Below are 15,518 nucleotides of genomic sequence, written 5' to 3'. Positions count from 1 at the left end.
GAGCCACCAGGGAAGCCCTGACTCTCCAGTTTTAACAGAGCATCCTTTTACCATTTTCATATGTCTAGATTCAAGGCTAAAGTCCTGGGGATTTCTGAGCTGACAGCCAATTCATTGGGTGATATTTATGAAACCTGTGAAGTTATGGAAAGGATTACTTGGGGGAGGGGATGAAAAGAGACAATAATCCAGAAATAATGAGGAAAAATATGTACCTTTTATTATTTCTATTTCTGCTTATGAATCTTAGATCATAAACTTGCAGCAGAAAAGAACTGCCAACAAAATTCTCTCCATCTCTTAGCTTCTTTTCCTTTACTTTGCTCAGTACTTATATGCAGAAATATTTAGCATCACATGAATTGATTTGACCAAGGCCATTGGTTGCATCATAACTAAGAACTGAATGTGCCCAAATCTGATACAGCTACTATGGGCGTTTAAATTCTTCTTTTAAACTCAGAATACATCTGCCTCCAATACAGTTTCCCATATTTAATAAATACATGTCCTCAACATCGGTAACTTCAAACACAGAATTTAATGTGACTTCATATTATTCCTTTCCATTTTTTTCTCTTGAAACGTCGCATACAGAGTGACTATTCTTCTCTGATTTATGGCTACTTCTGCTCTTCTGAAGATCTTGGAGAATGTATTCATGAGGTCATTTGGAAGCAAGTTCAAGTCACTGGATGCAAAACTCGCTCTGCATTTTGTCTCCTTGCATAGCGTCTGTGTCGTGTGCAGTGTTAGCCAGCAGAACAAATATTTTCCTCTTTTACCATATCTGGAAACCTGCCTGTACCTCAGGCCATTCGTTCAGATGCCGTGGCATCTGAGGGCAGGCCACGCCTAGAACCAGCCACACCTGTCAAAAAGGTTGGTTTGCTTCCTGCAGCAGACACAGGAAGCTCACAATAATCATTTGCTACAGAATATTAGGTATGTCTTTCAGTATCTTAGGTCCCTTCTAAAAAATGTTTGCTGTTATCAAAGTTTATGGCTTTGTCTTACACATGATCTATTGCTAAGAATTGTTAATGCACATTTCCACTAATTCTAATTTGTCAGTGCTTGCCTGTTCACATACTTTCTCAAAGAATATCTGATGGCAAACAGGATAGAGAAGCTCTTTGCTTGGGGTGAAAACAGCTGAAACTCCATTCGTCTGAAACACCCCAAGGGACACCATAGACACAGCCCCTCTTTCCTTCAGTGGAAGCAGGACAGGTGGGGTGCTTTGGAGGGACATAACTCTGTTCATAATTAGCAGTAACCATTTTGCAGTAAGACATTTACCTATCACGCTCATCGAGGATATTCTTTTTTTTTTAATATTTTATATATTTATTTATTTATTTGGCTGTGTCGGGTCTTACTTGCAGCACGCAGATTTTTCGATGACGCATGTGGGATCTTTTGTTGCGGTGCATGGGCTTCTCTCTAGTTGTGGCACATGGGTTCCAGAGCATGTGAGCTCTGTAGTTGTGGCACGTGGGCTCTGTAGTTGAGGCGGTAAGCTCAGTAGTTGTGGTGCACGGGCTTAATTGCCCCACGGCATGTGGGATCTTAGTTCCCTGACCAGGGGTCGAACCTGCATACCCTGCATTGGAAGGAGGATTCTTTACCACTGGGCCACCAGGGAAGTCCCGAGGATATTCTGCTATGACTAGCTTGATCAATTTGCCCCCAGTTCCTTAAGGTGTTTCCTGATTTCAAGGCACCACGAGTGTTTGGAACAGTGTGTCAAGGAATTCTATGAGGATTGACCAACTCTTTGCTCACGCTGTTACCAATGTAGCAACAATTAAGTTCAATTTACAGAAAATATTTCTTGAGTGGGTGCTATTTGCTAAAATACCTATAACTCTTCAGGGGAGCCTGAAGAGTAACCCAACCTAAGGGAGAAAGAATTGTAAACAAGTATAATGGAATGAGGATGTAATAGGGTACTATGCCAGATGTCCTGGGGACCTCGGGGACGATGCAGGTAATTCCAGGTAGGAGGTGGTTTTAGGAAAGATGAGACTCAGCCTTAAAGAATGAGGTGAGCAAGCGTGAGTACAAGTTCCCAAACAGCTGTTTTGCCCATCTTGATTGGAGATATTGGGGAAGGTTTTTAAAAAGAAAATGTAAGATTTCTTTTTTAAAAAATTTTTATTGGAGTATAGTTGATTTTAAATGTTATGTTAGTTTCTGCTGTATAGCAAAGTGAATCAGTTATACATATATCCACTCTTTTAAAAATTATTTTCCCATATAGGTCATTACATAGTGTTGAGAAGAGTTCCCTGTGCTATACAGTAGGTCCTTATTAGTTATCTATTTTACATATAGTAGTGTGTATAAGGATTTCTTTTTTGATTAGCAAAGTAGAACATGTACATTGTGGAGCAAGCACAGTGCAAAAAATAAAAATAAGTATTACCATGAACCACCGCCTGAGATAGAACCACTTCTGATTGCTTGTTGGCTATTTTATTTCTTTGCCTGGGTGCGTATCCTGCCAGCGTTTTCTGTGTATCCAAGTGGTAGATCGTGCATGATTTTCGCTGACTTACGCGGGCGTTTTGGATCATCCTGGAAATGCACAGTGTGTCCTAGAAGTTGATTCCATCTTCGTCGGGGGGCTGGTGTCCCTGCCCACACTGCACTTGGGCACACAATTTTGACAGTGGCATCCTTTGGATTTGGATCTATCTCGGTCTTTACAGACCCTGGCTGGCTGCTACATTGGTAGTCGACTCTGCCGCAAAACATCTGCTCAGTTAGATGCAGTGGTGATTTAGTCCAGCTCGGAGACAACAGCGGTGTGACCCAAAGGAGAGCTGCCTTTCTGTGAAACCCCGCACTGGCCGCAGCCCGGGTTCCAGGGTCAGCGGGCGAGACCCAGCCGGCCTGGCCCCTGCTCCTGTTTTCAGCTCCAAGGGTTCCCAGGACAACAGGTTCTTTGTTCCTTTCTTAGTTTTACAGGAACGAGTGGAGGCCCTGCCAGCTCCGGCCCATATCTACCCTTTTCATCTCTCACTGGAGAGATGACGGCAGGAAGTTCCTAAGCAAAGAAAGTCACCAAATCCTTCTCCTCTCGTGAAAATGGCAGGGCCTCCTCCCCGAAGGGGAAATGTTCCCTTTTCTGTGCTGTTCTCTCCAACTGGTCCTCAGTAGATGAAGCCTTTTCACAAAAATCCTCCTACCACGTGCTTTTAGAAATCTTTTTGAGGAAGTTGAGGCCTCCTCCCCCAGAAAGCAGCAGCCCTTGAGGAATAAAGCCCATGACCCAAAATCTGTTCATCTTTTTCCTTGCAGAGTTTAAGGGTACAAAAAGGCCTTTTGGAATGAAAATATCCATTTTTGTGGTATAGGGAAACTGCACAAGTCAGGACTGGGCCCAGTTCTATCAATTTCTAACGTTTTGACCTCAAAGAAGGAAATAAACTATTCAATAGATGGCCTCTAATTTCCCTGGCAACACAGGCAGTGGTCCTTACAAGAATGTCCCATCCCCCAGGCCTCTGCCCATCACTTTTCCCATCGGGTTGGGGGGAGTCAGAGTTTCCTCCACTCACCTGGCTGTTTCTCTGCTATAAACCAAAAAAGGATGGGCTTCCCTGGTGGCTCAGTGGTTGAGAGTCCGCCTGCCAATGCAGGGGACATGGGTTCGTGCCCCGGTCCGGGAGGATCCTGCATGCCGTGGAGCGGCTGGGCCTGTGAGCCACGGCCGCTGAGCCTGCACGTCTGGAGCCTGTGCTCTGCAACGGGAGAGGCCACAGCACTGAGAGGCCCACATACCGCAAAAAAAAAAAAAAAAAAATTGGAATTGATCCTTTTGCCAGAAATTTTTATTAGTTGGATCTCTTTGGGATGAGCTGTTGTTTTTTCTGTCTCTCTACAGAGGAGTCTTTTTCTGCTAACATCTTTCTAGAACCTATTGATGTCCTGATTCATCTCCCACCAAGCCTGGCATCTTGGCCACTTCTTGGTATTTGGGGTGTGTTTGGATTCCTTTTGATACATTGGCAAGGATCTACTGCTCCAAGAGCAAGGCCAGGGTGGACGCAGGGCTCCGACTTCTGTCTGGTCCTTAATTCTGAAGACAGCTCTGCACTGGCCTCTTGTAGCTGGAAGGCTGAGCCCTCTGGAGGGCCGTGTCCAGGTGCATCTGCCTTGCCATTGCAGCTGGTTGAGGTGACATCATGCGAAGAGGTTCTGTTAGGCTGGGGGCAGCTGAAGGCCCCACACAGGCCGAACGAGGAAGGGAGGCTCCCTGACAGGGAGGATATGCCTGGAAATTTTGACACAAAAACATCAGAAGTAGCTTTCCATCCTTACTTTTTTCCGTCCGAGGTTGAAGATGGCAAGCACCATAGTCCAGGTTGAGACTCGACCCTGATGTTGGACGGAGAACACCCCAGCTAGAGGCACCTGCCAGGAGCCATCCTCAAGAAGGGTCACATTTTTTTTTTTTGGCCGTACCGCGTGGCTTGCAGGATCTTAGTTCCCCGACCAGGGATAGAACCTGGGTCCCCTGCTGTAGAAGCGCAGAGTCCTAACCGCGGAGCCGCCACAGAATTCCCTGTAGAATAGTCTTTGAATAGTCTGGAGTGAAAAGACATTGCCTTGTTTCTTTTTCTGAATTTCTAAAAATTAGGAGAGTGTAAGAGACATCCTGGAAACTACTGAACAGAATCTACTCGTAGTTCTCAAGATGTTCCAGGCTCTTCTACTCAGCTCTTTCCGGATTTTTTTTTTTTTAGTAACAGATTCCTTTTTTCAACAAGAATCCGTCTCTAGAGATGGGGAAACTGAGGCTGGAGGACAGGCAGTAATGGGCCCAAGCCTCACGGTTAAAAAGAGTCAACTGAGGCTTTGATCCAGGTCTGACTACAAATGTTCTTCCCCCGAAACTACTGAAGATCATGAGGCTCAGCGGACCCTAGGATTGGGGTCCACATGCCTTCCAAAACATTGCCTCTTGATATTGCCTCGTTCACCTGTGTGAGAAGTGGGTGGGTTTGATTCTGGGTAAATGAGAATCCATTGACAAATGAATGGTACATCCCCAGGAGGTATGTGCATGAGGCTCCCACTTTGGGTTTTTCCTTTCCTTCACCAAAGGTAGCTTTCCTGCCAGGAGGATCTCCCGATGCCTCCTGTGCTCAACCAGCTGGGGCACATCCGGCCGCTTTGGTTGGAATTCTAAGTCTCATCCCCAGTGGTGGGTAAGGCATTCTGTATTTGGGGGCCTTGATTGGAGAGCTTAGCACCAATGCCCTTTGTCTGACAGGCGTGGAAGTACAATTCTAGACCAAAACTCAGCAATGACTTTTACACCCAAAGTCTACCCCTTGCTGCTCAATGGGAGGCTGGAGGGGGTGTCCATGAGGGAAACACATGAGCAGTGAGGGCAGAGCTGCTAAAAGTTTGGATTTGTCACCCTGGAAGGATCTGGGCTGCTTCTTTTCTCGCCCCAGACCCTGAGATGGCCAGAGGCCAGGGGGCCCTTGCTGGCTGGGGTGATTTTTGCCACTGTAGGGGAGGAAAACTTTCCTTTCTACCCTCTAGCTTCTATAGTTGATCTAGTAATTAAATTGACATAAGACCTTAACAGGAGAAAAACAAATTTTGTACGTAACGGGGCCCTAAAGGCGTGAAACCCAGAGACGGTCAGGCAAACAAGGCTTCTGTGCCATCCTGAGCTAAGAAAGGGCTCAGGATCTCCTTCAAAGAGGAGAAGACGGTTCATAGGAAGGTGAGAGGAGCGGGTGTTGGTAAACAGGTGTCTGCGATGCAGAGAAGTCTTTCTGTTATGGAAGGTCACCTTTGCCAGTAGCTCTCTTCCCGGCCAGGCCTCTCTCCAAGTTCTTTCAAGCGGTTAAGGGGAAGGTAGCTCTCTCTGAGTCAGTTGGGCTGAGTCTTCAACTTGAAACAATCCACTTGCCAAAGTGGTGTATTTTGGGGTGGCGTATTCTGCTTCCCCTCCCCACCCATTTCCTGGTAAACACAGAGACAAGAACCCTTTGTCTCCTGAGACAGGAACGAGTGGCCAGATTCCATTGTCGGGGTCTGGCTGAGGACAGGCCTGAGTCAGAGGATGTGCAGTGGGGACCCAAGCAGAAGCTATGGAGACCCAGGGTCCCCCACTTCTCTTTGCCCACTGAGCTTCTCCCCTTTCTCCCTCACAAGGAATCAACCTCCTATCCCATCCCTGTCATTCCCAGAGCAGTCACTTATTTCACGCCTGCCCAGGGTTAGGCCTGAGTATGGCCAAGGGATGAAGTCAGGCTAGAAAGAGATACGTGTGATACAGAGTAAAATGGGGTGAGCGCCCCAGAGGCATATAAACAGTGGGTGAAGGAATTCAGCACCGCTGCAGGGGCCCGGGGCGGGGTGGGGGGCGCTGGGGACAGGATTTGAGCCTGGTTTTGGCAGACGGGTCGGAGTCAGTCATGGACACTCAAGAACAGCTTGAACGTGAGCAAGGAGGGGGCTGAGCAGGGGCAAATAGATGCTTTTCTCAGGATGACCTTCCCCCTTGAAACTAAGAGAAGGGTTTGTGAAGATTAATACAGGAAAAATATTCTCTTCTCATTTGAACTGTCTCAGACCAAGCTTCATTGATTGTGCCATGATTTTTCACTTATTCGTGTACCATCTTTACTCTTCATTTACCTCATATTTTTCTTTAAATTGACTCACTTGTTACATTTATTTTAAAATAAATTTAATAAGCCAGTCATGAAAAGACAAGTGCCACGTGATTCTACTTATATGAGGTATTATTCACTTATTTATTTTGGGGGCTGCGTTGGGTCTTTGTCGCTGCCCGCGGGCCTTCTCTAGTTGCGGTGAATGTGGGCTGCTCTTCGTTGTGGTGTATGGGCTGCTCTTCGTTGTGGTGTATGGGCTTCTCATTGCAGTGGCTTCTCTTATTGTGGAGCACGGGCTCTAGGCACATGGGCTTCAGAAGCTGTGGCACGCGGGCTCAGTAGTTGTGGTTCCTGGTCTCTAGAGCTCAGGCTCAGTAGTTGTGGCGCACGAGCTCAGCTGCTCTGTGGCACGGGGGATCCTCCCAGACCAGGGCTTGAACCCGTGTCCCCTGCATTGGCAGGAGGATTCTTAACCACTGCGCCACCAGGGAGGTCCCTATATGAGGTATTTAGAGTCGTGAAATTCATAGGGACAGAAAGTAGAGGGTGGTTTCCAGGGACTAGGGGGAAGGGAGGAATGTGAGTTACTGTTTAACAGGTATAGAGCTTCAGATTTGCAAGAGGAAAACAGTTCTGAACATGAATGGCTTTATTGGACGATTCTCAAATCAGGAAGCATCCCATCTAGCCAGGAGAAAGGAGCTCCCTTGAGCTGCAGAAAAGGAAAGGTTTTTTAAGGTAGAGAGGAAATGGAAACATGAAATTATTAGCAAAGAATTCGTTGTTTTTGGCAAGATCGCCCTCCTAGGGGAAAGGAAGGGGTCTCTCAGGCTGAATATCTTATTAGTGCTTACAAGGAAATTTCAAGCTGGCTGGTTAAAGGTCACATTCCTGGGGAAGGTTGAAACCATACTTAGGTTAGGTAGTAAGTTTTGATGAGCTCAGCACAAGTGACTCCATTTGGGACCTGTTGTTTCTTTTTTAACAGTACTGATGGTTGTACAAGAATACGAATGTATTTAATACTACTTAAAAATGGTTAGGATAGTAAGTTTTATGTCATGTGTATTTTTCCCAATAAAAAATGGGGAAAAAAGTAAATATCCCCACCATAATTGGGAATTACACTAAATACATGTAATTATATATTAAATACTGGACATTAAGATAAAAACTGTGCTTCCATGTACTACCTTAGTGTATCCAGCACTCTTTGGGAATTACTGTCAACTTTTAATAAACCACTGAAAACTTATAAAATATCAAAATTAATCTATTCTGTCCTACCAGGTAGGGTTTTGTTTTGTTTTTGAGTTCTTCGCTTTGTAGCAGGACTGCAGCTCTTTATGTCAGGCAAATAGGCAATGAGATGAATCCTAAGCCATAATTAAGTCCAGGGCAAAAGCAACTTGGAACCTTGGGCTCTGCTCTTGTTTTTTGTTTGTTTTTGTTTTGTTTTAATGATGGCGTTAGCATCTTATTGATAATAATCAGCCCCATCTGTTTCTCTTGATTCATCCTCTGACTGTTTATTAGGCCTTTACAGTGTAAGCAAGGAAAACCTACTAGTTTTCTTAAAGGTCTGGAAGGTCCACTGGTGACCTTCAGGGAACCAGCCCTTGGGCTGCAGGAAGAGCTCTGTCTTCCCTGAGAGTTATCTTTGCTGGAAATCCAGGTAGGGCCTGGGAGGTAAGACCCAGGTAGAGCCTGTCTCTCACCCCTTCAGATCCCACGAGGTGGCCCTTGTAAATTACTCAGCCCCACATCCAACGCCAGGATTGGCCTGAAAAGAGCAGGCACAGCGGGCAGGGTAGTGCTTCCACAAAGAGAACTGCCTTTTGTAAAGCCTGATAGAGGAGATCAAGGGTAGTGCGTGGGGCAAGGAATTGAGGAGTAGGGAAGAAGGAGACAAAGGCCAAAAGCCAAGGTATACTTTAGGGGGTTGTGATAATCCTTTCTCCAAATAATCCTGCAGACTTAGTCATCCACGTGTCTCCACATGACTCAACTTACAGAGCCCACTAGTTCTGTTAGTAGAGGCAAAGCAGAAAACCTAGTTAAAATATAAGGACGGCTTTTCCATGAAGGAGATTGCAAAGGTAGCGAATTCCAAGGTAGCTGGGATAGGGTTTGTGCAAAGGTGCATTGCTCTCCTCCGTGCAAACACACCGAGCGAGCCAGGGAGCCATGGAATCTGGTTTGGGAGCCCACCCTATATATATATATATATATATCTCATATAATTATATAGATATAATTCCTCAGAGGACTTGCCATCCATTCTACGAGAGGTTTTCTGAAGTTGTTAATTGACTAAACCTGTCTCTTTTTTCATTGAACTGGGATATAACACTCTGCTCTAGAAAGGAAAAGTCTTAGCACGTTTAAAATATTTAATTGAAATAGCTTTTGTCCTTAAAAACTAATCAAGTACATCTTATCCTAGGTGTTGATATAAATTATCCATTTAAAAAATGTAATTGTTCAGCTTCATGATGTGTTTCTAATGCACATAGGAAAGGTTTGGAGGGTTTTCTGTTTTTTTTCTGTGTACTTATTTTGTCCCCATGTCCTGACTGAGGACAGAGCCCTCCAGAGCACTGCACTCGTGCTGAGACCCATTCGCCAGATGGACGTGTGCCACCCTTGTTGAGAGTAACAATTGGGCATTTTGCCTTGTATCTAGTTCCCTTAAAGTTCATTTCTGCTGTTCGACAGCTGAGCTAGGATTCTTGTACACAGAAGGTTGTCAAGTGTATCGACTGCACTGAAACAACTTCACGTCAAAGTTGCCCGTATTTTATGTATTGCTTTCTTAATTGCCTGTCTTTATTTGAAAAAAAGACTCAACTGTAAAGTAATGTGTTGTTTGGGCTGGAGCTGGGGAGAGGGAGTGGTGTGTTGGGAGAGACAAGGGAGCCTTTCTGAATATACTTTGGTTTAGAGTCTGGACCTTAGAAGCTGCCTCAATGAACTGTGCCGTCCTCTGGGGTTCTGGATTAGGAGGACAAGAAAGCATCCCTTGGGAACACTGCTGCAAGTTTGTGGTTTCTCTGAGCTGAATCTGATTCTGTGATCAGGTCTTTCCGCCTGTCCTGCATTAGGATGCGCGGGCTGCCATCACTTTTTCTTGCACCTGCCTAGGCTACCAACGCCTGGTGCCTGGAATGACAGGAATACAGCCAAGTGGAAAGGCCACTCACATCCCACACTCTGAAGAGTCTTAAATTGAGTGTGACCAGAATGTTAGAGAGCCCTGCCCCCGCCAGAACGGGTGTAGTTGCCACCCATCTGCCGTAGAGCCCTGAGGCCCGGGTTGGTTGGAATGGGAGCACATACTGTCTGAGTTTTCCAGTGCTTGTTCTCTGCCCCTGGAGGCACCTTAGGTTTGTGGGGCATTCTGTGCTTTGCCCAGTATTTTCACATGTGGGTCCGGGTCTCACTGAATCCATAATTGTGCTTCATCTCCCCATGAAAGTGGGCCTAGACACTTGGAAATAGTAGTAATCGTTGAATAAATAAATGAATCCTATGCTCGTAAAAGCCCAGTGAGATGCTGTATATTTTCCCATCCCATTTTCCCCAACCTATTATTTTGAGAAATTTCAAATTGCAGAAAAGCTGCAGGAAGAGTACTATTCACCCATACTCACCAGTTGTTGAAATTTTACCACATTTTCCTTACCTCTGTATTTTTCCCTTTTTTTTTTTTTTTTTGTGGTACGCGGGCCTCTCACTGCTGTGGCCTCTTCCGTTGTGGAGCACAGGCTCCAGACGCACAGGCTCAGCGACCATGGCTCACGGGCCCAGCCGCTCCACGGCATGTGGGATCTTCCCGGCCCGGGGCACGAACCCGTGTCCCCTGCATCGGCAGGCGGACTCTCAACCACTGCGCCACCAGGGAAGCCCTGTATTTTTCCCTTTTTTTGAGGGGGTGGAAGGGCATGAGGGGCTGATCATTTGGTACCTAATTTCTAACATTTTCACACTTTGCCTCTAAATTTTTCAGTATGCATCTCATGCATCTCTTAAGAACAAGAACATTTTCCTACATAACCATAATAAAGCTATCACAGTCAGGAGATTAAATGTCAATACAATGTTATCTAATATATACCCTTTTCAGATATTCCCAATTGTTCTTTATAGCTGCTTTTTTTTTTTTTTTGCTGTACACGGGCCTTTCACTGTTGTGGCCTCTCCCGTTGCGGAGCACAGGCTCCGGACGCGCAGGCTCAGCAGCCATGGCTCACGGGCCCAGCCACTCCACGGCATGTGGTATCTTCCCGGACCGGGGCACGAACCTGTGTCCCCTACATCAGTAGGTGGACTCTTAACCACTGCGCCACCAGGGAAGCCCTATAGCTGCTTTTTATTCTGAGGCCGTATGTGATCAATTCCGTGCACTCAGCATGGTTATCACATCTGTTTAGTCTCCTTTTATCTACAGTAACCCACAGTTTCTTTTTTTAAAATAATCTTTCACCACACTGACATTTTGAAGAGTTCAGGCCAGTGGTTTTACAGAAGTCCCTGAATTTGGATTTGTCTGTTTCCTCCCATGTGGATTCAGGTTAAATACATTTGGGGGCAGGAGGACTCAGTGGTGTTATAACTTCTTAGACCATCAGAGGTCAGAGGTACCATGTCAGGTGCTGGCGATGTTGACCCTGATCGCTTGGTCAGGGAGATGTCTCCCAGGTTCCTCCATTGTCAGGGCGTCTTCTCCTCTTCAGGATAAGGAATCCATGGGATGATATTTTAAGGCTGTGAACGTTCTGTTTCCGAAGTCTTTCATTAGCATCCATTCATGAGATGTTATTTGCCACTTTCAGACAAAGCTTAAAAAGGGAGCTGGCCAGGTCTCAGGTTCCAGTCTTCCCACTGTGACCATCTCCTGAGTCTCCTACTCGGTGGTTTATCTTTTATAAGCCACTCATCCTTTGCCCACTCTCACATCTGCATGCAGACATCTGTCTTAGAAATCATGGCTCTATTCATCTCATCAGGTTCTTTCTTGGGTTGGATTCTCTAGAAACAGAGCCAGAGACAGGGCTTATAGGCTGGGATGGGGAGGAAGCCAGGCAAAGATGTGGGGTCAGCAGGGGTGTCGCCTCTGCCTGACCCCGCAGGGAGCTCTGAAGTGGGACTAGCACCCCAGACGCGTCCCACCTTGAGGCAAGAAGCCCTCTCCTACACTCTGTATCAGTGTGTCCATGAGCAGTGCGTCTGCTCCCAGGGCAGGGCATAGCTTCCTGGGTTGTCCAGAGAAGGGGGCAGATGTGAGCTTTTGGCAGCCAGCACTCATAGCAGCAGGGGCATGGATGCCTGGTTGGTAAAGGCGGTCTAGGCGGGCAGGGCGCCAACAGCATCCACTACAGTTTCAGTATTTCCCTCATTAGTTCTTTCCCAAGGCTTGTCCCCATAAGCGGGACAAGCATGAGCTTAGTCATTTGCAAAGACAAGGTCTAATTTATGGTTGCTCCTTTATGAGGCCCCATGAATCTTATTCACCACCTTCCTGTCTGGGCTGTGGTTTTTATTTTTTATTTTTATTTTTTTTGTGGTACACGGGCCTCTCACTATTGTGGCCTCTCCCGTGGCGGAGCACAGGCTCCGGACGCGCAGGCTCAGCGGCCATGGCTCACGGCCCCAGCCGCTCCGCGGCATGTGGGATCTTCCCTGACCGGGGCATGAACCTGCATCCCCTGCATCGGCAGGCGGACTCTCAACCACTGCGCCACCAGGGAAGCCCTGGGCCCTGGTTTTGAAAGATGAGGTCGGTTGTCAGAACAAAGTCTTTATAGTTTCTTTTTTTTGAGGGGGGGGATCTCTCTCGCTCTTATATTTCTTTTCTTTTTTTTTTTAACATTTTTATTGGAGTATAATTGCTTTACAATGTTGTGTTAGCTTTTGCTGTATAGCTTCTTAACAACTGGATGAGCAGGATGGGCCCTTCTAAGGAAGGAAGGAGTGTCAACTCTCAGCACGTGAGTGTCAGGATTGCCGTGTTACAGATGGTAGAATTTGGTCTTGGTAAAATATCACCAACTGAGATGGCAGGCCTGAAATACATCTTTATTAGAGTCCCCAGAACTCTTTCAATGCTTGTTACCTGTCTCCCCTCCCCTCCAAAAACAAAAAAACAAAAAAAAAACCTAATTGGGTCTGAGTTCAAGTGCATATTTTGCTCTTAGGTCTCAAGCACGTGCTCTTCAGGTTCTGGACTGGCAGCATCAGCGTTACCCCAGAACCTGCTACAAATGCAGAATCCTAGGCCTACCCCAGACCTGCAGAATCAGAATATCTGAGGCTGAAACCAGAAAGTGTGGCTTCACACCCCCCAGGAGATTTCTCACCCAGGCTCAAGCGCTGATGCAAAGCAACGGTTGTAAACTTGGCTGTACCCTGGGGTCTCCTGGGGAACCTAAACCATTCTGATGTCTGCGTTCTGCCCCAAAGTGTCTGATTTATTTGATCTGGGGGTGCAGTCTAGCCATCAAAAAAATTTAAACTGCCCAGGCGATTTTCACGGGCAGCCAGGGGTGAAAATCACTGCTGTAAAGTTGCCTGCATTACCTCATGGGAAAGGAATTTTAACACCAGCTTCATTTTGAAGAGTTTGTTCCTAGAGCTGCAAAGATTCACTTCAAAATACCTGGAGGCCCTGGAATGGCATTTCCAGAATGAGGAACTGCCCTTTCTGGGCACAGGTGGTCCCATCTGGAAAACTGCAGCAGCGGTAAAGAAAAACACTCACATATTTGAGAGCAGAGGAAATGTAAATCTTGAATGGGAACACGAGATTCTTTAGATGTGGAGCAAGTCAAGAGGTGATGGAGAGGGTCGGGGGTGGTCACTGGCGACCCTCGTGCTGTCATCGTCGGGGGCTGTTTCTGAGCCTGCACGCCCCAAAATGTTCACTTAGGTGGGCTTCCTCTTAGGGGTGGAGTGGTCCACGTGGGGGTGACACACTTCCTTTCCCCCCCTCCCCTTCATTCAGACCCAGCACCTGTCTTCCTCACTGTTAAAGCCTTCCTCCAGGCCATACATTTGGGTCTCTTTGGGTGCAGACATTTGAAGATGGTGTGTACCCCACCTGAACTCGGTGGTGCAGACATGGATCAGGCCTGGTGGTCCCACTGGCTGTTCCAGGGCCATGTTGATGACCAGCTCATGGAGAGCTCTGAGCATGGTGGAGGGGAAGGCACCCCAGAGCTTAAGTGGCCTTGGGCAGGGGTCTCCACCCTCTCTCGACAGAGGCCTGCCCTTGGGCAGGTTCCTCAAGGAACCTGAGCCTCCTGGTCCTCTTTTTGAAAACTGGGATCCTGGCACCTCCTTTCAGGGCTACCATGAGGAAGAGATGAGAAAATAGTTATAAAGGTTTGGCCGACAGTAGACACCACATGGATACAAGCCTTCCCGTGTTCACGATCTCACCTGTTACTTGCAAAGTTGGAGGAACACCAGACCTCTTGAATTTCTACCTCTGCCATTTCATGGTTGTTTATTATTCTGGACAGCTCAGGAGCTTCTTGGGGCTCAGTTACCTCATTTGTAGAATGGGGATTAAATACTCAACAACAGGGTTAGGGTTGGGTGCCAAGGGAGATGATGGACATCAATATGGTATCTTTTTTTATAAATTTATTTATTTTTGGCTGCATTGGGTCTTTGTTGCTGCACGTGGGCTTTCTCTAGTTGTGGCGAGCAGGGGCTACTCTTTGCTCTGGTGTGTGGGCTTCTCATTGCGGTGGCTTCTCTTGTTGCAGAGCACGGGCTCTAGGCGCGTGGGCTTCAGTAGTTGTGGCTCACGGGCTCTAGAGCGCAGGCTCAGTAGTTGTGGCACACGGGCTTAGCTGCTCCATGGCATGTGGGATCTTCCCGGACGAGGGCTCAAACCCATGTCTCCTGCATTGGCAGGCGGATTCTTAACCACTGTGCCACCAGGGAAGTCCAATTTTTTTTTTTTGAGATTTCATCACATGCCATGCAATTCGGTGGTTTTCAGTATTTCACAAAGTTGTACAGCCATGAGCTCACCTCATTCCAGAACATTTTCGTTACCATTCCCTTTAGCAGTCATGAGATACCCCACGCCACTCCCCATCCCCAGCAACCACTAATCTTTCTGTCCCTATGTTTTTACCTAATCTAGATATTTCATATAAGTAGAATCAGTACACTATTGTGTCCGGCTTCTTTCACTTAGCGCGGGGTCTTCCAGGTTTATTCATTTCGTAGCATGGATCAGTGCCTCATTCATAAAAAGAATGAATGACTGTAATGGCTGAATAAAATTCCATTGTATGGATATACCACATTTTATTTATCCATTCTTTAGTTGATGGAGATTTGGGATGTTTCCACTTTAGGTATGGCAATTATGAATAATGTTCATATGATTTTATGAATAGCACAACACACCATTCAACTGTGGTTTTCTACTGGAAATAATATAGTAATGAAAATGAAAGTGCCTGGAAAGACATGAAATCCAGTTCTTTGGGTACAAAATGAGTGTGCGTGAGTGTGAGTGTTTGTCTTTGCTTTTAGCGCTTGCCTGGTCATGCTCTTGACTTCACGGTTACCATAAGGAATTTAGCATTTAGGGCGTTTGGCTCAAAGTAAGAAATGTTCTATGGCAGAAGACAGAGTAAACAGCATTTAGGATGTTTAGAACCTTGTGAAAACTGGGTTAGAAGTAGAAGGTTGGCTGTGTTGAGTGTTGTTGAGTGCTCTCTGTAACGTTAGAGATAAAGAGTGAAACAGAACTTGGTGTCTGCCCCCGGAAAGCTTTCCGTCTGGAGGGAAAGGCAAAGGAGGTGGTGATGACAGGACGGCCCCATCTAGGAGACCGAGGGATGC

At 46.5% G+C, this 15,518-nt stretch overlaps 1 protein-coding gene across 3 annotated transcripts in view; it reads left to right on the top strand.

Annotated features, from left to right (window-relative positions):
- RIN2 (Ras and Rab interactor 2) overlaps positions 1 to 15,518 on the top strand; it is a gene marked incomplete at both ends in the record, with an annotated part of 102,572 nt that overhangs the window by 47,485 nt on the left and 39,569 nt on the right. The window lies entirely within an intron of this gene.

Source organism: Hyperoodon ampullatus (assembly GCF_949752795.1).
Source record: "Hyperoodon ampullatus genome assembly, chromosome: 14".
In the NCBI taxonomy this organism is placed as follows: Eukaryota; Metazoa; Chordata; class Mammalia; order Artiodactyla; family Ziphiidae; genus Hyperoodon; species Hyperoodon ampullatus.
This window is presented reverse-complemented; position numbering and strand designations above follow the sequence as displayed.